The sequence below is a fragment of the Pleurodeles waltl genome, chromosome 3_1 (assembly GCF_031143425.1).
Source record: "Pleurodeles waltl isolate 20211129_DDA chromosome 3_1, aPleWal1.hap1.20221129, whole genome shotgun sequence".
In the NCBI taxonomy this organism is placed as follows: domain Eukaryota; kingdom Metazoa; phylum Chordata; class Amphibia; order Caudata; family Salamandridae; genus Pleurodeles; species Pleurodeles waltl.
The window spans coordinates 13,687,256-13,709,197 of record NC_090440.1 but is presented as its reverse complement, the minus strand read 5'-3'; the positions used below and the strand labels follow the sequence as shown (position 1 = coordinate 13,709,197).

At 49.7% G+C, this 21,942-nt stretch overlaps 1 protein-coding gene across 6 annotated transcripts in view; it reads right to left on the bottom strand.

Moving 5' to 3' along the window:
• CKAP5 (cytoskeleton associated protein 5) overlaps nucleotides 1-21,262 on the bottom strand; it is a 627,586-nt gene extending 606,324 nt beyond the window's left edge. For 2 of the 6 annotated variants that reach the window (XM_069221686.1, XM_069221689.1), the window contains exon 1: nucleotides 21,132-21,262. The gene's annotated coding sequence lies outside the window, so the exon portion shown is untranslated. Of the gene's footprint in view, nucleotides 1-14,363; nucleotides 14,465-20,968 lie in introns of those variants that run through there. The other 4 variants (XM_069221687.1, XM_069221690.1, XM_069221691.1 and 1 more) reach the window with 3 other exon arrangements.
• Nucleotides 21,263-21,942: the final 680 nt, after the last annotated feature.

Below are 21,942 nucleotides of genomic sequence, written 5' to 3'. Positions count from 1 at the left end.
TCAGGCCCCCTTTTTAAGACCCCTGCCATAGGTATAAGGGGTACCATTTACTAGGGACTTAGAGGAGCTAAATGGCCTGCCTACTTTGAGATCAGGTGTCTTGTTTAGGAAAAAAAAACACTGGCATTTGGGACCTACTTAGCAGGAAACGAGTGCCCTTCAGTCAAACATGCATCAAAAACCCAGGCAAAAAGTGTTGGGGTACTACAACCAGAACCCAGTTTTCTACACTAGGTCAGCAGTCAGAAGCAATTGGTCTAACAAGTGGAACAGAGGTTTCACTTGTCCGTAGAACTCAATGAGAAGCTTATTCAAGAGAAACTAAGGATGGGGTGAAGATTCAGCATCTTAACAGGTCAAGCTTTTTTCTCTGGAAATAAACAAAAAATAAAAAATAAAAAATAAAAAATATATATATATATATATATATATATAAATAATTCGCATGTTGTACAATGATATGAGTGTAAACATTAGCCAAGGGTTAAAAGATAAGCAGGACGCAAGAGACAAGCTACCGCCTGAAAGTCCAGACAGGCATTGAGCTTAGAGAAACAAGCAGAGTACTAAAAGCATCCTTCCTCCCACTATAGGAGAGACCACTTTTTTCTTATTTTGTGTGCCCCGTTTTTAGCTGATGGAGAGTAGCTTTAAGTAAATCGGTTTAAACATGATAAAAACAGATAAAGTACATAGGAACCAATAAAATAATCAAAAAGTGCAATTAAAATCATTACATTGGGGAGTGGGGGGGAATGAAAGTCCTCCATGAAGCAGAATGACAAATGACCCCGTTTGTAACAAAACCCTAGCTGTTAACATTTTCATGTGGGCTTTCCCACCTCAAATTACTGGAGATTGTAATCCCCAGATAGTTATACTGATTTATTGGCTCAATCTGCATCGTATCAAGGTGCCATTTAAAGTTGTTCACTTTTTACCCCAAAAACCATAATCTTTTCTTGATGTTTATCATAAACAAGTTTTCTTTACAGTAAAATTCTAGGACATTAGGTTCTCTCTGTAAACCAATTGGCAGTATAATCTAAGAAGATCAGGTCATCAGCATACAGGAGACGGGGTATATGCATGGACCCCGTGTTTTTAGGTGGTGAGAGTAGGGTTTTAATAGCTCATTGGAATGGCAAGTGGTTAGTGACGGTCCAGAGAAGAGCTGCTTTACAGCAAATGAGTTTCTGCTACGTCAGAATTAGCTATTCGCATCTTTGATTTGGGTCTGAAGCTGTGTGCCTCTATACCCCACATCGGCACTAGAGAAAGTATTTGTCTAACTCAGTGCTTCTTAACCTTCTGACTTCTATGAGCCGCTACTGTTTCCACCTAGAAAAACAGAAAAGTGCTGTTACCAGACATTTCAAACTAGAGGAAACTTTATAGAAAGACTGATTCTTTATTAGAGAGGGATGTGCAAAGAGTGGAAACAGTTGACAACAGGGACAATGCTTGTGTACTAAAGAAACCAGAAAATGATGCAAAAAGAGATGGGAGCAGAAAGAAGCGTGACAAGGGAACATGGAAGGGTGAGGATGAACAAGGTCAATAAGATTCTTCTGCTTTGATGGCGGAAGAGCCCATTCTGGAAGTCAATATAGCAGGAAATACGACCCACTGACAACAACATGGTCACCCTGTACAGCCTTGCAGTGCTAGACAACTCCAAGAGCTTCTTTACAGTCACCCCTTTCAGTAAATGGTTTCGGACAGTGTTTGTCCCACATTTCCTGCAAGACTGGTACTGAGGCAGTAAAGGTAAGAGTAAATGTCCAGATGCTCAAATTCAGCTATGCCAATGGTTAATCAAAATAAATGAGCCATTTCATGGTCATAGAAAGTTAAAATGTGATTTAACGTAGGACAAAGCCCTTCCATATCAACCATTGCATTTCCAAGCAGACCCAAAAGCTCTTATTAACAAGCATTGGCAGACAATAGGTCACCTTTGTGATCTATTGGCTTTGACAATGGTTTTAAGGCTCCCAAACAGCACCCCAGATCCTGCACAACATGGCTAAAGTAGACAAATAAGAAGCAGGCAAATGAGTGACAAGGAAAGCCAGCCAATGATAAGCATTGAGTGGGCTGCCTTCAAACCCCAGAATGCTTGGCAACAGACAAAGCAATGGATTTCTAGCACACGCAACCTAAAGATTATGCAAGGTAAAGTTTCAAAGTATCAAACATTTAATAGGAGACCAGAAAGGATGCATCTGCTGAGTTAGCAAAGAACTGGAAGAACAGGAAGTTTCAATGCCAAACAATCGTAGCTGCGCTACAGTTCAAAAGAGCAGGACCCATAGGAGACACGGCTGAACAAGGGCGTGTGCACAATGAAGATAATATCAGGAGGCCAATGACTGAGGCTTGCATTAGAGGGTAAGCAAAAGGAGTTTAACCAGCAAGGTCTTACAAAGACCAGCATGTGGCAGAATACAGAAGCTTCGCCACATGAGGGGATTTGCCAAAGATCCCAATGATGTTGACTCTGAAGAGTCAAGGGGAATATCCAACTCCACTGGGCCATGCAACCATCTCAGTGTACCCCAAGGCTATGCAGCCAGGTAGAAAACAAATCCTCTGTACACCATATACAACCTATCATGTTGCAAAAACTGTTGTACACAGCCAATTGTTTTAAAGAGTGCAGTGTAGACTAGAGGTGTATGGCATTGCATATATTTTTCTGGTGGTATTCCACCAAGCTTCATAAGCACTTAAAGGTACGCGTTTAGTGTGCTATGTGGTTTGCCATGATCTTGTGACTGAGAAGCCAACTAGAGATTGCTTCAAGCAGAAAGCCTCTCTTAGGAAAACAGTCTGAACAGAAACTAATATGTGTGCAAAATATAGGAAACTAGTGTAATGCAATTTTCATGAAGTGGAATTATGCACTGTTAGAAATGGGGTCTTTGGTTGGCAGTCAGGTTACCCTCTGTCCAAGCATGGACCCTCACTAGTCAGGGTAAGTCACACACAATCCAAATTATTTTGTGCCCACCCTCTCGTAGCTGGGCCCTGAGCAGTCCGGTTTAACTTAGAAGGCAATGTGTAAAGTATTGGTGGAATAACACAGTAGACCACCACAAAAATACACCACACAGTGTTTGGAAAATTATAGAATATTTATCTGGTTCATAAGTACACGTTGAGATATCACTTTAGAAAATGATAAGAGTCTTTAGTTCTTAAAAAGCAACAAGTGTCTCTTACAAGCACAGAGTACCTGGTTTCCGTCGAAGTTATCCACAATGGGCCGGCAGAGGAGGAGATGCGTGGAAAACGAGGAGGTGTGCGTCGGTTACTCTGGGCACACACGGACGATGTGTCGATAATTTTCCATGCAGGAAAGGCTTTGGATTGATTTCCAGGGCGCTGGCTTGGATCCGCTTCAGGTTGCGGGTTATTTGGACCCCTGGGGACGATGCGGAGAAATCCTGGGCATGGAGGACAAAGTCACAGGAGCTGTGTCGATCCGGTGGGCAATACAGTGAAATTTGTGTCACATGGCAGGTGCTGTGTTGATTCTTCTCACAGGAAGTTAGGCTGTGTTCCGGTTCGGCTATGCGTCGATCCAGTGGGCAGTGCGTCAAAGTTCCAGTCGCAATGCTGGCACTGCGTCTATCTCCACTCGGGGAGCCGGGCTACGTCGTTCTGGTGTGCAGTGATTTTTTCACTGCGATGCAGGCTGTGCGTCGTTTCTGGCAGGCTGTGCATCAAATTTTTGCCGCAAAAGGAGTTCTTTGCGGAGATTAAGTCTTTTTGGCCCCAAGACTTCAAGGAACAGGAGGCAAACTCTATCCAAGCCCTGGGAGAGCACTTCTTCAGCAGAGTCAGAGGGCAGCAAGGCAGCAGGGCAGCAGTCCTTTGCAGAAAAGCTGTCAGGTGGGTCCTTTGGGCAGCCAGGCAGTTCCTCTTGCCGGATACAGGTCCAGAAGTGTCTAAGTTGGTAGGGACAAGGACCCTGCCTAAATACCCAAATGTGCCTTTGAAGTGGGGGAGACTTCAAAGAGTGGCTTAGAAGTGCACAAGGTCCCCTTTCAGTTCCATCCTGTCTCCCAGGGTTCCAGTAGGGGGTGGGGCAGTCCATTGTGGGAGGGCAGGCCACTGTCCTTTGACATATAAGTGTCAGGTCCCCCCACCCTCCCAGCCCAGAACACCCATTCAGTATGCAAATGTGTGCAAGTGTGACTGATCATCCTGTGTTTGGGGTTATCTGAGTGAATGCACAAGGGAGCTGTCAACCAAACCTAGCAAGGCGTTGATTGTAAGGCACAGAATGATTTGAGTGTAGAGAAATGATCGCTTTCTAAAAGTAGCATTTCTATAATAGTAATATGACCTGCTTACCCCTTTCTTATCAGAATCTACCACTCAAACAGTATATGAGGGTAGCACTAGTGTTAGCTTATGAAAAGGGCATGCCTCACAGTAGAGGAAAACGAATTTGGGAGTTTTCCACTATCAGGACATGTAAACCACACATGTACATGCTCTTCCTTTTACCTACAAGGCACCAAGCCCTATGGACTACCTAGGGCCTACCTTAGGGGTGACATATGTAGAAAAGGGGGAGTTGAAGGCCTGGCAATTACTTTTAAATGCCAAGTCGAAGTGGCAGTGAAAATGCACACACAGGCCCTGCCATGGCAGGCCTGAGACATGGTTAGGTGGCTAATGTGGGTGGCACAACCAGTGCTGCAGACCACTAGTAGCATTTAATTTACAGGCCCTGGGCACATGTAGTGTACTGACTAGGGACTTGCAAGTAAATTAAATAAGGCCAATTGGGTATGAGCCAATGTCATCACGTTTTAAGGAGAAAGCATATGCACTTTAGCACTGATTTGAAGATCTTTTGTACCATCTTAAGGATGTGCAAGCATGTGAATGGTCCTCCATCATGCCGAGCTTGTGGTCCAGGATGATTCCCAACTTGAGCTGGTGGTGGGGGAGGGTCAGAGATTAGTTGGCCACTAGGTAGATGCTTTCTCTACAACGATCACTAGTTCAGTTTTGCCTGTTTTTGTTTGAGGGAGTTCGTTTTAATCCATGAGGTTACAGCGGTCATGCACGTGGCAAAACTGTTTTTTTGTGGTGGGGGTCTTGTCAGACTGCAGAGATTTTCAGTTGCGTTTTCTCAGCATAGGAGAGTATGGTGATGCTCTATGATCTGATGAGCTCTGCTTGTGGAGACACGTAAAGAATCCAATTTACACCAAACATACCCAGCCCAGTAGCTGGAATAAAGTGTGCACAATACAAGAAGGATTCACAGATTCCAACGTAAATACATTTTCAGAGTACCACAAGCAAACAACTCCAAATAAGAATAAGAAAAACCAATACAGTTCCTAATGTAAATAAGTATTAGCAACGCAAACAGGTCTGGGCTTATGAATGAAAAAGGGTTGTGTGTCGTTGAAGGGGTTAGGCACGGATGTCACATACACTCACTGCCACTCGCCTTTGCACTCCTGCATCCACTGACTCATTCTTGCATACACCCTCTGACAACTGCAATAGAATACTAAAATACGCAAACAACCTAGGCAAGATAAATTAAAATACAAGTAAAAAAAAAAAAACATGCTACCACCGAAACACTGCAGGCATACACCGACAATTAAGCAACTAAACAATAGTGGGAGTTGGTCTTTTACAAGAATTTGCATAGACTTTAATTGTTTTAAAGTTACTGCATAACAAGAACAATTAAAACTGATGTTTTGACCATTCTGGAACGGTAAAATAATAGTACACAATGGTCTCTTAGTTTCGACGAAGTGGCCACGTGGGATGCGGTGCACTGCAGATTAAATGAGTGGCAAACAAGCCACCTGTTAGCACTGCCTCGAGAGCTGTTGTACCCTCCTAAGAACAAAATAAAGCAAAGAATTGAAAAGGGAATGATAAAAAGAAAAATGAAGACAAAATGAAAAGCCAGATAGTCCCGATACCGAAGTGCACTCATTTTCAGGTGGATGTGCACATGTGATCAGAAAATGCAGTAATCTGCAGGGCAGAGCCAATGACTTGTGGAATGAGCCATTCCGCCATGCTGCACACGATCACAGATGGAAGCAAAGAGTAAATGACAGACGGATCAGTGGCAGAGCGGACACAAAGCCCTTCTGTAATCTATATAGATACACACCTATAAATGCGGATATGTATTTTAATGTTTATTTGATCAAATATCCTGGCAGGCAGCTATGAAGAGATTCTAGCAAGATTGATCACAGTGCAAATCTTCTAGCCATAAAGTTTTTCAGAGGCAGTAACCAACACCAAAAAACTTCCCTACAAAGGTAATATGTGGCATTTCATATAACAAAATCCCTTTCTGTATGCTTTAATACTTAAAAATAACAATCCATCCTAAAATAACTATTGATTTTAACTTTTGCTTCCCGCAATTATTATAACACTACCCTCCTCGAAGAGGCACAGAACAGAGTGAATACTTAGTCACCCTCTGTAACCAGTTTCAAGGCCTGCAAGAACTAGAGGGTGACAGACCCAGTAGAAATTCAGTGGAAGAAAATCAAAGAAACAGTGACATCAACTTGCCAGGAGGAACTAGGTTCCAAGAAACACCAGCATAAAGAATGGATCTCCACAGAGACTATGCAAAATTCAGGGGACAAAGGAAATGAAAGTTGCCGTCAACACAAGCCGAACAAGAGCAGAAAAAGAAACCTCAAGGTTAATTTACCAAAACCAACAAGGAAGCAAAGAGGAGCTTAAGAGCAGACAAGTAAAGATTCATTGATGGTATTGCCACAGAAGCCCAGGAAGCAGCAAGCCAAGGAAACTCGGAAGAACGCCACGATACTAGGAATCTCTCCCGGCAGATACAGCAAGCTAAAAAGACTTGTAAAAGACCAAACGGGGAAGACAATCAAGGGTAATAAAGACCAACAACAAAGATGGGTTGAGCACTTAGAAGACCTCCTGAACCAGCCTGTGCTGCAGTCTTCCACCATACAGCGAGCTGACAAGAACTTGCCAATCAACTTCGGCAGACCAACCAAGGAAGAAATACACAAGCCATCAGACATCTAAGAAATGGAAATGCAACAGTACCTGACAACATGACGGCAGACACTGAATGCAGACATTGAAACATCAGTAGACATGTTACACCTTATGTTTGGAAGGATCTGGGAAGAGGAAAAGGTGCCATCAGACTGGAAGAAGGGACAGTTCTTCAAGAAATGTGACAAAGAAACATGCAAACTATACTGGGATAACTTCTATCAACCCCAGGCAAAGTGTTCAACAGCCTCATCCTGAACAGAATGAAGGAACAAATTGACAATGTGTTGCAAGACCAGCAAGCTGGCTTCTGCAAAAATAAATCCTGCACAGACCAGATAAAACATTGCACATCATCGTTGAGCAGTCAATGGTATGGCACTCCCTCCTACATCAACTTCATTGAGTAGCAGAAGACATTCAACAGTGTAAACCTATCTTTGGGAGGACTCCAGCTCACAACAGTGCAGTGGCTGAAAATCATATTTTTCCATTGTATGGAGTCTTGTATGTGTTGAATGGCTGGAATGGGATATGAACTTAAGGGTGAGAGAATGTTGTTGTATGTGATCAAGAGTGAGCGAACAGCTGGGGGGGGGTTGGAATTCATATTTAATATATTTTGTCAGTTTTCTTCATATTAATTGTTGTAGAGTTTGCCTGTGAAAAGCTGCACTAAAAATGAAAAACACTGAGAAAAATGATGCAATATTTTTCTAGCATATATGTCATTGATATTTTTGGATGAAATAAGTAAATACATTTATTTACTTGAATTAATTTGTTTAGGATATTATTGTTTACGGGGATCAGAACTGATAGCATCTTTTGAAGCATAGTAGAAGCAATACAGGTCACGTGGGACGTTGATCGGCTATATGCTTGTTTTTAACCCTTGAACCCAGACTTACATTTATTTTAGGAAGGGGGGGGCCTTACTTATAATATCACACTATATGTGAATTTGACAGTGTAAGGACAAAGCCCCCTTTGGAAACTCCTCCACCACTACAGTGTGCCAGATAAATGTTTAAGAATCATCAGGAACTATTATGAGGGAAGGACCTGCAAGATAGTCCACAGATGACAACTTATTGAAGCCTTCCAAGTGATGACCGGAGTCAGCCACGGGTGTTTGCTCTCACCTTTTGGGAGCCAGTTGACATCTAGGAGCCAGCTCGACCACCTTGACTTTGCTGATGACCTGGCAGGACTTCACCCTGTCTGAGGAAAATCATCCAAATCCGCTGGCCAAACACCATCAGAAACAACACCCTATGGCAGCAGACTTTCCAATTCCCTGCTCATGAAGAATTTAGGGAAATATGATGGGGATGGATAGGCCAACCCTCCGTAAGTCTGCATCAACCACCACCAGGCAAGCTCTAAACTGGAACCCTCAAGGGGAAAGAAAAGGAGGAAGGCCACCAAACGTGGCACCAAGGTCTCGAGGCTGACTGCAAGGAGATTGGTTACACATGGAGTCAGAATGAAAGAAAAGCCCAGGACAGAGGTGGCTGGAGAGTCCTGGTTGATGGCCTATACCACAGGAGGGGCAGGAGGCGTAAGTAATATTTAGGAGGCAAAACACACCAAGGATACACACCCTCAAGTGAATGAAGTCGAGAGCACAAAGAGTACAGTCACATGGCTGTTTAGGGTACACAGAGGATAGGCAGCACTTAAGGTGAACAAAAATTTGGTGAAGATAAAAGGTATAGAGCCTCCTCAAATGAAAAACGGTTCAGAGTATACCAAGGCTATAAAAACAATTGCAAGTGAATTCATGTCCGAAGACAGAGTCGCTTAGGTGAGTGAATGTGTGCATTCTTTGTACACTCTGAAACTAGGATACATAGACCCTAAGGACACACAATGTTTGGAGAGCACAAAAGTCTGGTCTCAGCACCTGTGTAGTCAAGGGATGTTCTTAATACTGCAATGTGAATTCAATATTCACCGTTTATATGGAATTATTAGACTGAAAATACTCCATCTCCACACAGTGTTCCATATGGAATGATTATGCTCAAACCATCCTGCTAGGGTGTTGATCAGTCTTAATTTGCAGTTTTTTTAGACTACACATCCACACACAATCACTACACAAAATGCTGTTGAACTCTGGGATAACTTTTTAACCTACTGTCCCAAAATCAATCGCCCTCATATCAAGAACTAGGCAATTCTTAGTCAAATAGTTAAAGTGGTTAAAAAATACATTTTAAATCCTGGAAAGGACCCAGTACTAAAGAAACACTTCTCTATTATTCCAAAGCTACTAGACACCCTGATCGTACCCACTATTGCACTGCGTCACCTATTTCCTACAAGCAAAACATTAGCAGACTGCCAAAAGCAAAACCTTTAGTACTTCACTTTATAGCACCCAAGCCCCGATTTAACATCTTCTCCTTTACACAGCTTTGTAAACCAAGAGAACGTATTTATCACTTTGCATTTGAGGGCATACAAGCCACTACTTTATTCAGCGCTACCCCTAGAGTCCAACTGAACAGGTAATTATGGTTAGGTAGTTATGGAACAGCTTTTGCATAGAAAACCTATGCATCTCATCCTAGATAGGTTTCTTTCCCAGGAAAGGAACAGGGTCAAGAGGAGCTGGGCCCAGGCCAGAGAAGAACCGGGCCTGAAGGTCAGGACTCCTAGGTACAAGCAGCACCAGGGCTAGTCAACTGGAGCCAGCGGTGCCCAAGCCTGAGCAGTACCTCCCGGAGAGATCATCAAAAGAAACAGCGGAATCTATGAAAGAAGACCCAATCAACCCCCTTCCACTGCCACCAGACCCAGCAGTGTAGATGGCAGAGAAGTTCTCAGGGCCCAGCAACTTCAGGGACAAAGCAGTACAAAACAATGCTGAGAGTAGGCAGTAACTATATATGCTGAAGCACCCACACCAGGCAAGTTTCCTCTTTCCCCATGACCAGCAACGTCCACACTTGAGGAGCCGTGGACCCAGGACAAGCACAGCGTAGACTTGCTCACAAACTCAGTAACCATCAGACTACAATAAGAAACTTATTTTAGAGCAGCACTCAGGCAGCACCCCCCTCTCCTCCCGTCCAGGACACAGCAGTGTCCCCTGGCCTCAGCAGGGCCCAGACATGCACCAGAACCACATAAGTATCCATAGACCACCAACCATTAACCTGGGCTGACGCAGTGACCTACTTCCAAGGCCAGAGTTACGAGCCACGACTTCAACTCTATCCAGGGTACAGCAGTATCTCCTCCAACATCCTCTACTCTTCCCCTCAGGCACTATGATGTGCGAGCTGCATGTCACCCAAGAGTCCTCAAACAGGGGTGGGTGCAGCAGGCAGCTCTTAAAGGATGTGGCAGCATGGTTTGATTGTGCTCCTCTCCCGTAGAATGCTGCAACCCTTCATGAGGTCACCTCCACCATCCCAAGATGCAGCAGTCCAGAATTTCCAGTTTCTAGCAGTCATCCTCCACTAGATGAGCAGAACCTACTAGTTTCCTGAGCCTGCAGCACTGGGCACATCCCACAGTGTGCAGCAACGGTTACTGTAATGAGCCCAGATCATTTTGCTGGGACAACCAGGGCGAGAGTAATCTTTGCTACGAGAACAGCCACCGCAGTGACATCTCAACAAGAAGGGTTAAAGACAATGGAACACACAACATACTGAAGGTTCATCTCTTGGTCATCACACCAACAGCTCTAGAACTGCAGAGTAGTAACAAGGCATGACAGGCACCTTCCAATCACAAGCATCAACACTTCCCACAACATACTCAAGGTTCATCTCCTGGCGATCACATCAACAGCTCTAGAACTGCAAAGCAGTAACAATGCACAAGAGGCACCTGCCACTCACAAGCATCAACACTTCCCACAGCATACTCAAGGTTCATCTCTGGGCCATCACATTAACAGCTCTAGAACTACAGAACAGTAACAATGCACGAGAGGCACCTGCCACTCACAAGCATCAACACTTCCCACAAAAGCCACCCTGCATTCCTGCAGTCTTCCAAGCTAACACCGCCTAATGGCCAACAGCGTAACAGGTGAAAGAAGTGCAATATAAGAACAAGCATAATATAACTGCAGCAATGATGTCCCCAAGCACTCCAGTAAACCTAGAGTGCAGCAGGAAGTACATCCAGGTGTGCGGAAACGAGGCACACACCCCATCTTACTCCAGTTTGCAACAGTTGGGAGCAAATCCTGTATTCAGCACTGAGGCCCACATAACTACACTCCCATTACACCGGAGAGCAGCCACGAGGCGACCGCCCCAAGTGTACCACACAGGGGCCCAAACAATAAACATGCAGAGTGCAGCAAGGAGGCCCACACCTCTACATATCTACCACCCTAGAGTGAAGCGGCCGGAGCATGTCCATAGTGAGGCAAGAAAGCCCACACAACTACTACCCTAGAGTGAGGCAAGGAGAGAGACACACCTACTACCCTAGAGCGCTAAAGGGAAGCCCAAACATTACATAAGCAGAGTGCAGCAAGGAGGCCCACACCGCTACACATCTACCACCCTAGAGTGAAGCGGCCAGAGCATGTCCATAGTGAGGCAAAAAGGCCCACACAACTACTACCCTAGAGTGAAGCAAGCAGGCTCACACACCTACCACCCTAGAGTGAAGCAAAGACGCCTACACCCCTACCACCCTAGAGGGAAGCAAAGACGCCTACACCCCTATTACCCTAGAATGCAGCGTGACGGAGCACGTCTAGAGTGAAGCAAGGAGGACCACACACCTACCACCCTACAGTGAAGCAAAGACACCTGAACCCCTACCACCCTAGAGTGAAGCAAAGACACCTGAACCCCTACCACCCTAGAGGGAAGCAAAGACGCCTACACCCCTACCACACTAGAGGGAAGCAAAGATGCCTACACCCCTACCACACTAGAGTGAAGCAAAGATGCCTACACCCCTACCACACTAGAGTGAAGCAAAGATGCCTACACCCCTACCACACTAGAGTGAAGCAAAGATGCCTACACCCCTACCACACTAGAGTGAAGCAAAGATGCCTACACCCCTACCACACTAGAGTGAAGCAAAGATGCCTACACCCCTACCACACTAGAGTGAAGCAAAGATGCCTACACCCCTACCACACTAGAGTGCACCGGGCTGGAGCATGTCCAGAGTGACGAAAGGAGGACCACACCCCTACCAACCTAGAGTGAAGCAAGTAAGCTCACACACCTACCACCCTAGAAGTGAAGCAAAGACGCCTACACCCCTACCACAGTAGAGTACAATGTGCTGGAGCACGTCAAGAGTGAAGGAAGGAGGACCACACACCTACCGCCCTAAAGTGAAGCAAGCAGGCTCACATCTACCACCATAGAGTGAAGCAAGTAAGCTCGCACACCTACCACCCTAGAGTACAGCAAAGACGCCTACACCCCTACCACACTAGAGTGCAGCGGGCCGGGGCACGCCCAGAGTGAAGCAAGAACTACACACCTACCTACAAGAACTACACACCTAGAGTGAAGCAAGCAGGCTCACACACCTACCGCCCTAGATTGAAGCAAAGAGGTCTACATCCCTACCACCATAGAGTGAAGCAAGCAGGCTCACATCTACCACCCTAGAATGAAGCACGTAAGATCACACAACTACCACCCTAGAGTGAAGCAAAGGCGCCTACACCCCTACCACACTAGAGTGCAGCAGGCCAGAGCTCGTCCAGAGTGAAGCAAGGACCACACACCTACCACACTAGAGTGAAGCAGCCGAAGCACGTCTTGAGTAAGGGGAAGAGGCCTCCTCACCTACCATCCTGGAGTAAAGCAAGGAGGACCAAACACCTACCACCCTAGAGTGAAGCAAGCAGGCTCACATCTACCACCCTAGAATGAAGCAAGCAGGCTCACATCTACCACCCTAGAATGAAGCAAGTGAGCTCACACAGCTACCACCCTAGAGTGAAGCAAAGATGCCTACACCCTACCACACTAGAGTGCAGCAGGCCAGAGCTCATCCAGAGTTAAGAAAGGACCACACACCTACCACACTAGAGTGAAGCAGCCGTAGCACGTCTTGAGTAAGGGGGAGAGGCCTCCACACCTACCATCCTGGAGTAAAGCAAGGAGGACCACACACCTACCACCCTAGAGTGAAGCAAGCAGGCTCACATCTACCACCTAGAGTGCAGCAGCCTGAGCATGTGCAAAGTAGGGGGACGAGGCCTCCACATCTACCACCCTGGAGTGAATCAAGGAGGCCTACCCCCTGCAAACCTACCACTCTATAGACCAGCGGGCCGTAGCACGTCCAGAGTGAAGCTACGAGGCTCACTCCCTGGTTGTAGCATTCAGAGGCACACTGTGGAGGTATGCACCTCGTTGCAGCACCAAGGCCCACAGCACCACAGGCCAATCACACCACAGTGTGCGGTACCCAGGAGTCCCCCAAACCACAACAGTCACCCTAGTGCAAGCCAGGGCACCTCCAGTGCGCAGCAACGAGGCCCACAGCACCACAGACCCATCACCCCAGTGTGCGGTACCGAGGAGTCAACCAAACCACAACTGTCACCCTAGTGCAAGCCAGGGCACCTCAAGTGCGCAGCACCGCGGCCCACAGCACCACAGACCCATCACACCACAGAGTGCTGTACCCAGGAGTCACCCAAACCACAACAGTCACCCTAGTGCAAGGCAGGGCACCTCCAGTGCGCAGTACCGCGGCCCACAGCACCACAGAGTGCAGTACCCAGGAGTCACCCAAACCACAACAGTCACCCTAGTGCAAGCCAGGGCACCTCCAGTGCGCAGTACCGAGGCCCACAGCACCACAGACCTATCACCCCAGTGTGCGGTACCCAGGAGGCCCCCAAACCACAACAGTCACCCTAGTGCAAGCCAGGGCACCTCAAGTGCGCAGCACCGAGGCCCACATCCCTTGTGCACGCAGCCAGTAGACAGTGTGCAGCACCGGGAACCCACACCGCCCCTTAGAGCCAGCAGTAGGGACCACACTCAGGGGACCCCCAAAAACACACGGATCACCCTACTGAAAGCAGTGGGAGCACAGTGGGGACCCTTGATGCACAGGGATCCCCCAGTGCAAGCAGTGGGGCGCATCCTCGCCATGCAGCAGCCGGAGGGAGGACTCCCCCGTGTCCACGACTCCAGGGGGCACCTCCCTCCCGCATTGTTTACCAGGCGGCGGCAGCGGCTGCCAGTGCCCCGGTGCGCGGGGCCAGGACCCACATCCTGGGGGCCTGGGAGCATTCAGGCACCCCGTACCACCGACCCCACCCCACCACCAACACTCACAGTCCGCCTGGGAGGCTCTAGCAACCGGGAGACGGCATCATCTCTGCAAGGAGCCCGCCTCTGGGGGAGGAGAGAAGGAAGAGGCGAGAGGAGGGGAGAGGGGCGGACCAGCCTGGGAGGAGAGGGCCGGCCATGGGAGGAGAGGAGAAGAGAGGGGCGGTCCAGCCTGGGAGGAGAGGGCCGGCCATGGGAAGACAAGCCTGGGAGGAGAGAGACTGCCATGGGAGGAGAGAGGGGAGGGCCAGCCTGGGAGGAGGGTAGAGAGGACCAGCCATGGGAGGAGAGAGACGGCCATGGGAAGACAAGCCTGGGAGGAGAGAGACTGCCATGGGAGGAGAGAGGGGAGGGCCAGCCTGGGAGGAGGGTGGAGAGGACCAGCCATGGGAGGAGAGAGACGGCCATGGGAAGACAAGCCTGGGAGGAGAGAGGGGAGGGCCAGCCTGGGAGGAGAGTGGGGAGGACCAGAAGGGCTCATCGGAAACAGCTGGCAGGTGCCAGCCTGAGCAACCCAGACAGTAGGCCCCCAAGACATAGGGCCCCTACCACAAGCCTACAGAGGGCCCACCTAACAGGCATAGCCCCACCACAAGCATACAAAGGGCCCCTACCACAAGCATTGAGAAGGCCCCTAACAGACATACGGCCCCTACCACAAACCTACAGACAGCGGTCCCCAAACACGCAGCCCTCTCCCATAGGCCGACAGCGGGCTCCTACCACAGAGACAGGTGGTACCCAAACATGCAGGCCTCTCCCACAGCACCCCCACTCCCCGGTACAAACAGCGGGCTCCTGACAAGCCCTCACCACAAACCTACAGACGACCTCAAACACACAGACCCCCTACCACAACATTGGGCCCCTAAAATCTGGCCCCTACCAAACACTCAGACGGTGGGTCCCCAACACACACAGACCCAGATATTGGACCCCTAGAAGATCTGGATTTCACTCACATACTCTAACCGGACCCCTAACACATGCAGGCCCTTACCTCTCATACTGGCAGAAGGCTCCAGACAAGCTGCTACCACAAACAGACAGCAGAACCCTTACAAATACAGGACCCCCAACACAAATATACAGTGACAGAGGGCCCCCAACACATACAGGCCCCAACTACAAAAATACATAGTGGGCCTCTAACACACATGGCCCCTCACACGAACAGACAGTGGACCCCAAACACATACAAGCCCCTACTATAAACCTACACAAAGCAGGCCCCTAACAGATACAAACCCATACCACCGACAGTGGGCCCCTAAAATATACAGGCCACTACCACAATCATACACAGACAGGGGCCCTCTACCACACAAACCGGCCCCTACCACATAGGGACAGAATGCGTCTGTCACAAGCTCCTATCACAAACATACAGAGATAGCTGATCCCTAACAAATACATTCCCCTACCACAAACATACACAGACCGTGGCCCTTGCCACAGAAATACACAAAAAGTGAGCACCTACCAAACACATGCAGACATCAGACCCCCGATACATGTCCCACGGCAAACACAGACAGCAGTCCCCTAACAGATGCAAGCCCCTACCACAAAGAACCACACAGACCCTGGCAGATCAGACCCCTACCATAAAGACCCACCCTTGACAGCAGGTCCCCAAAGATACACGGCTTTGAAAAGAGACGATGGACCCTAACAGGCTACACTCCCTACCAGATACAAGTCCCAACGAAAGAGAGCCAGACAGTGGGCCTCGACAAAACACAACTCCAACAGATAAAAGCCACTAGCAAAGCAAATATATAACTCCACCCAGATATCATGGGCATCTGCGGTAAAGGTTCCTTCCACAACAAGGTCGCGTACACCACCTTGCCATAAATAAACTATTCAAAAAGGCAAACTATCTGTCGGGAACGTCCACCGAAGCTGAAGATCCCTGCAAAAAATACCCATTCATGGAGCAGCCTACTAGAACAGCACGGCCTGCCAGAGCGGTCACTGCTCACGCAAAGGGCACCAGACCAGGGAGAGACTGGATTATTGGGTCAGAAAGCAAGGATCTGGGAGACTGCCTTTAGAAGTGATGTATGCTGAAGGACTGGCTTATCTGGTAATGTTAGGGGAACAGTCCTGTTGGATTCTAGTGTGGGGGTCTTACATTTAAAGGGACATCCGCAGGGAGGCTTCTTTTGTCAGAACATTTTCCTCTGAGCTCTAATAAAGCACCTTTCAGACAGTTAGTGCGGGTGTTAGTGCTGCGAGGTCAGTGGGAACAGCTCATCTAGGAGGAGAAAGGACAAAGTCAGTAAGGGAGCTTTATTTGTGGGGCTCTCCTGGTGAGGTCTGTCTCTAGATAATTTCTCTTTATCTACATTTCGGAGGACAGGGCAACACCCGGGGTAGAAACAACTTTATAGTGGAGCACCCATAGTAAGCACCTTAACTGATGATACTTTAGCGAATGGGTGGGTATTCCTCTACTCGGGAAGTCGGGGGTGGGGGGGCAGAATCTTGGTCTCAGCTTAGTTTAGGAGTCTACAACGAGCTATACGGTAACACCGGAAGGGGATGGCTTACTGTGCCTCACAGCTATTGAAAGTACAATTAAGATCAATTCAATCATTGACGTTACTTGACAGACGGCCCCCGTAACTGCCGCAGATTTACCACTTTACCCGTCCCAAGGCTATGCATCTAAATCTTAATCACAAGCACACACCTGACTCACCTCCTCGGCCGCAGCTTCCCCAGTGCACAAACCAGATGCAGTCACTAGACAACCTCTTGATTTAAATGTCATAGCTAACACTCGGCTCCTTTACATGATTCCAGTTACCTGGTCTGCATTCAGCCCTTTCTGCTCGCAAGATGTACTCTTACCTTCCTATTCAACTATGGGCTTGAGCCATATCCTGGGCTCTTGAAACAGAAAAGGTTTGTATTTATGGTACATGTTCAGCAGGTGGATGCAAGATACTAACTCGAGGGGTAATCTAGGGCAGATCAAATATACATACACATATATATATATATACACACACACACACACACTACAAAAACAAAGGTTAAAGGGATGTTTTAAGGCGAAAATGTCAGTTAAAAGCAATGGTTTGAACTAACTACTGAAATGCAACAGTGATCGTCATCTGAAGTAGCTAACAGGTGTGCCCTTACCGTGCACAGAGTTGTCAGCAGTGATGCCATAGAACAGGTCATGAGTGTTCAATATGTGAGTTAATGAGCAACGCCAGATGCATTTGTGATGCCCAGAATTTTGGGAAGTTTGAAGCTCCTCAAACTAGACCTGAGCTGTATCTCGCATTCCATGCTTCCGTCACTGACGTAGGGATATGCATTCCCCAAAATCAAGTTTGAATTGCTAAGTACACGATATACAAAACTGTCCAGCGAAACTACTACTTAGCGAGAATTTTATTTCGGAAACACCAACCCTGTACGACTGACACACCCTACAACTGCTTATGCATCACATACGCACCAAACAGTTCTAGAAACAAATAAAAAAAATAAACACTTTAATCAGTTGTCTGTTGCAAAGTTCATAAACTGTGGGTCAGCAAAAGGATATGACATGCTCACGTGGTGGGAAGAGAACTCATTTTTAAGGGATAATCAACCTATTTAAAAATGTACGAAACAAAGCATTCAGCTAAGTGACTTAACTCCTCATAAGAACTAAAGGTATTTTGGAACACAATGAATATTAATATTTTGTTCTTAGATGTCTTGGGGTATACTTTACGAGGTAAGGTTTACCAGAGCGTAAACAATAATACTGATCAGCGGTTGCCCTTTTCTGACTTATCTGTGATACTCAACAGATTTATTCTCACGCACTTTTGAAATAACTTAAGATGAGTGAACAGAAATCAAATACAGTTTTATAACCAGTTGAATTAAAAATGTAAAGAAATGCAGGAGGAGTGTGGGTTATTAGAAGTACGATTAACAAAGCAGTTTAAAGGAGGGTTTATAATCACGCCACTGATAAGTAATTTGCGTGGCCTGAGAAGGCAGCGAAGCAGATATTTTCTAGAAGCCGTGGATCTGAAAGTGAAGCGTTTCCTCTGCTCCCACTGGTCAGAAACCACCGGAGATGGTCGGCATGTTTGAAATGTGTTTAGGATTATACAAGCCAACCTGCAGTGTTTGCACCGCAGACAGGTGTCTACCCTGGGGCACCACTCAGACAGGGCTGAACCTACAGGGAAGCACTTTAAAGGGGGGGGGGGGGGCGCGCTAGAGTAGACATTACTCCCGGGGGTGGACATTGCTCCTTTTTTTTTGGGGGGGGGGGGGGGCCAGAGTGGACATTGCTCCTTGGGGGGGGGGGGGGGGGGGGGGGCTAGAGTGGACATTGCTCCTTGGGGGGGGGGCTAGAGTGGACATTGCTCCTTGGGGGGGGGGCTAGAGTGGACATTGCTCCTTGGGGGGGGGGCTAGAGTGGACATTGCTCCTTGGGGGTGGCCTAGAGTGGACATTGCTCCTTGGGGGGGGGGCCTAGAGTGGACATTGCTCCTTGGGGGTGGCCTAGAGTGGACATTGCTCCTTGGGGGTGGCCTAGAGTGGACATTGCTCCTTGGGGGTGGCCTAGAGTGGACATTGCTCCTTGGGGGGGGGGGGGGGGGCTAGAGTGGACATTGCTCCTTGGGGGGGGGCTAGAGTGGACATTGCTCCTTGGGGGTGGCCTAGAGTGGACATTGCTCCTTGGGGGTGGCCTAGAGTGGACATTGCTCCTTTGGGGGGGGGGGGCGGGGGGGGCTAGAGTGGACATTGCTCCTTGGGGAGGGGCTAGAGTGGACATTGCTCCTTGGGGGGGGGCTAGAGTGGACATTGCTCCTTGGGGGTGGCCTAGAGTGGACATTGCTCCTTGGGGGGGGGGGGGCTAGAGTGGACATTGCTCCTTGGGGGGGGGGGGCTAGAGTGGACATTGCTCCTTGGGGGGGGGGCTAGAGTGGACATTGCTCCTTGGGGGGGGGGGGGGGCTAGAGTGGACATTGCTCCTTGGGGGGGGCTAGAGTGGACATTGCTCCTTGGGGGGGGCTAGAGTGGACATTGCTCCTTGGGGGGGGGCCTAGAGTGGACATTGCTCCTTGGGGGGGGGCCTAGAGTGGACATTGCTCCTTGGGGGTGGCCTAGAGTGGACATTGCTCCTTGGGGGTGGCCTAGAGTGGACATTGCTCCTTGGGGGTGGCCTAGAGTGGACATTGCTCCTTGGGGGTGGCCTAGAGTGGACATTGCTCCTTGGGGGTGGCCTAGAGTGGACATTGCTCCTTGGGGGTGGCCTAGAGTGGACATTGCTCCTTGGGGGTGGCCTAGAGTGGACATTGCTCCTTGGGGGTGGCCTAGAGTGGACATTGCTCCTTGGGGGTGGCCTAGAGTGGACATTGCTCCTTGGGGGTGGCCTAGAGTGGACATTGCTCCTTGGGGGTGGCCTAGAGTGGACATTGCTCCTTGGGGGGAGGGCTAGAGTCGACATTGCTCCTTGGGGGGAGGGCTAGAGTCGACATTGCTCCTTTTGGGGGTGGCCTAGAGTGGACATTGCTCCTTGGGAGTGGCCTAGAGTGGACATTGCTCCTTGGGGGGAGGGCTAGAGTCGACATTGCTACTTTTGGGGGTGGCCTAGAGTGGACATTGCTCCTTTTGGGGGGGGGGGGGGGGGGGGCAGGGTGGACATTGCCCCCGGGGGGGGCGCTAGAGTGGACATTGCTCCTTGGGGGTGGCCTAGAGTGGACATTGCTCCTTGGGGGGGGGGGGCGGGGGGTGGGGGCGCTAGAGTGGACATTGCTCCTTGGGGGTGGCCTAGAGTGGACATTGCTCCTTTTGGGGGGGGGGGGGGGCAGGGTGGACATTGCCCCCGGGGGGGGGGGGGGCGCTAGAGTGGACATTGCTCCTTGGGGGTGGCCTAGAGTGGACATTGCTCCTTGGGGGTGGCCTAGAGTCGACATTGCTCCTTGGGGGGAGGGCTAGAGTCGACATTGCTCCTTGGGGGGAGGGCTAGAGTCGACATTGCTCCTTTTGGGGGTGGCCTAGAGTGGACATTGCTCCTTGGGGGTGGCCTAGAGTGGACATTGCTCCTTGGGGGGAGGGCTAGAGTCGACATTGCTACTTTTGGGGGTGGCCTAGAGTGGACATTGCTCCTTTTGGGGGGGGGGGGGCAGGGTGGACATTGCCCCCGGGGGGGGGGGCGCTAGAGTGGACATTGCTCCTTGGGGGTGGCCTAGAGTGGACATTGCTCCTTGGGGGGGGGGGGCGGGGGGGGGCGCTAGAGTGGACATTGCTCCTTGGGGGTGGCCTAGAGTGGACATTGCTCCTTTTTGGGGGGGGGGGGGCAGGGTGGACATTGCCCCCGGGGGGGGGGGCGCTAGAGTGGACATTGCTCCTTTTGGGGGGGGGCAGGGTGGACATTGCCCCCCGGGGGGGGGCGCTAGAGTGGACATTGTTCCGGGTGGGGGGGCTGCCCCCAGGGACTGACAGCTGGTCCAGATGTTGACAGCCCCCTGCGGTGGGGGGTGGGGGGGGTCAGGTGTGAAGAGCTCGCTCCAGTGCCGCCCCCGGGGCCTCCCGTGCCTCTGACCCACTCCTCTGAGGGGTCCCCGGTACCGCACCTTGCCTCTCCCTCCACCGGTGGTCAGCGGGGGGTACTTCAGCTCTCCCGGAAGGCAGTGGCTGCCGAGCCACGGGGGGGCGCTCTGACACCAACCCCGTCTGTCCCGCGCGTGCACACGTCTGCGAGACCGCACTGGGGCGCTGTCTGGCACGGGGGCCTACCTGCTTCTCGGCGCTATGCCCCGGCGGAGCCTCAGCTTCTATTTCAAATTTCTCACGGGCCAATGTCCGCTCAGCCTATTGGCAGGCGCGCACAGCCGTTACACTCTCCCATTGGCCGCTTCCATTCGGAGTCGTCACTTCCGGGTCACCCGTGCGCGCTCACGATGACGGCTTCAGTCAGGCGGGATCGCGCCTTCGGAAACACCTCTGCGCATGCGCCCCGTACCGTACGCCGCCATCTTGGAGTTAGGTCACGGAATAGTGAGAACGGCGCTAAGCAGGCTCCGCCAGAGCAGTGCTTGTGACGTCACGGTGACTTCATCACGCAAGCGTTCACGCGCAGCGTACGAGGGGCGCGGCCAAAAGAGATGTAGGTCAGGCCTTTGCTGTCGCCCCGCCTTCGCAATGGGACAATGAGCGACCGTTGCTCCGGTCCGGATATCCGGCGCGGTCGCAGCGGTGAGCTCATCACGCACGCTCTTGGCGTAGAGGACGCATAGCTCTCTCTGGTCCTGCTGGTGGCACCCAGAAACAGTTATGTTTACAACATGGTGATAGCCAGGGCTTAACTCTATCTGTTTTCTGCCATGTCTTATTTTGCGGGGGGGGGGGGATATTACCAAGAGGAAATGGAAGCTCCCTTCCCTGAGCAGATGGAGGAGAGATTGGTTCAGGCTCTTGGGCACCATGTTCAGGACTCTGTTAACCAGGCCTTAATTAAAGCCCTGAAACCTTTTACGGCGCCCTTAGTCCGATATGGACAGAGAGAGTTGATGGGGCCTATTCCCACTGGATCAGGGGCTAGAGACCC